Here is a 1,538-nt window from a genome sequence, read left to right on the forward strand (position 1 = left end):
AGACTCTGTCTCAAAAAAAAAAAAAAAAAAAAGTATAGGCAGGGTTGAGGAAAACCTACAAGGGGTGGTGTAATACCTTGGTTAATGGTAGCAGGGAGCCACTGCAACTCATTGGCCTGAGAGATCAAAGAAAATGAGGGGTTACTGGAGTTTGGAGAGTACAGCTATGTGAGGAGGCTGCCTGATATGAGCTATTGCCTTGGGTTAAGGAATGCAGCCAATCCCTGGTGGCCCAGCAGGGAGGGAGCTGGTGGCTAAATACTCTCACCTCCTATTTTCCCATCCTCTAATCTCCTGCTGGTGCCTCCCATTGTCTGGACCCCTTTAGAAGGGAGAGGGCAAGGGAGCCTGTCTTTGCAGCCATACAAGTCAGCCTTCTGGGGCACAGAGCAGGGTGAAGGGTGGAGAGGGGAGGGAGAGGGCGAAACAGAAGATGTTTAGCACAGCTGGGATGTAAGATCTGATAAGTGATGCTTATGTACAATCTGAGCTTTAGACCTCAACAAGCGTTCCTGCGAATGGTTTCCTAACAGATCAGAAAATAATCCCAGTCTCTAAAAAATGAAACTGTGTTCTGCCTCTGCTTCCTTCAACTCTTTTTAATTGGTATCTTAATGATTTGAAGCAATTTGTGCATGATCTAGCTGCATGTACGCTTATTATAAAAAGTATAAAAATAACTATTCTCTATGCTGGTGATATAATTTTATTGTCACTAACCAGAAATGGCCTCTTTATCTTACTGGAAAATGGAGTGGCTCGAATTCAACTTTTCTAAATCCAAAATGATCATTTTTGGCAAATAGTATTTGCAATTTAATTGGCTTATATCTAATGGTCATATATAGCTGGCCAACTCTTTCAGTTATGTAGGGATACATTTTGCAACCATTTTTCTCTGATGGTTTCACTAGAAAATGCTGCAACTTAAAAGTAGATATTCCTTGTGTGCATTATTGACAGCTGTTTATTTCTGGGGCCTGGGATATTAGAGAAATCTATTTCAAATTTTTTTCAGGTACAATGCATAGCATCCGTGCCTGCTTGGTAAATGCTGGTTGAATGAAAATGATGAGGGAATGAACTCTGTAGCTTTGATTTTATTAATGTCTTTCTTTCTCCCAACTGTTTTGAGGAAACAGTTTTTAGGTGACTGGAGGAAAACCCTGGTCTTACTGGTAGGTTCTCCACTGAAAACCCCCACATGGAGGCAGGGTGGCAGGAGCCTTCATTTTCTTTAAAGGAAGTGAAACTACCTCCTGCTTGGTTGATTTGTAAAGCAACCAAGATTTCCTTTATTAGCAACACAGATTTCATGCCGTTCATATTGTTGCCAAATGTTAAAATCTGGACATGTCTGCTGCCCAATGCCTATCAAAAGCTTAATTAGAAGGGCTAACAATTCTAATAGACAGCTGAAGGATAGACAGTTCTTTCATTATCCTAGATCAGCATTGTCCGGTAACTTTCTGCAATGATGGAAATGTTCTGTAACTGTGTGTCCATTGTGGTAGTCACTAGCCACATGTAGCTATCAA

This window comes from Propithecus coquereli, unplaced genomic scaffold, assembly GCF_000956105.1.
Source record: "Propithecus coquereli isolate 6110/MARCELLA unplaced genomic scaffold, Pcoq_1.0 Scaffold74, whole genome shotgun sequence".
NCBI lineage: Eukaryota > Metazoa > Chordata > Mammalia > Primates > Indriidae > Propithecus > Propithecus coquereli.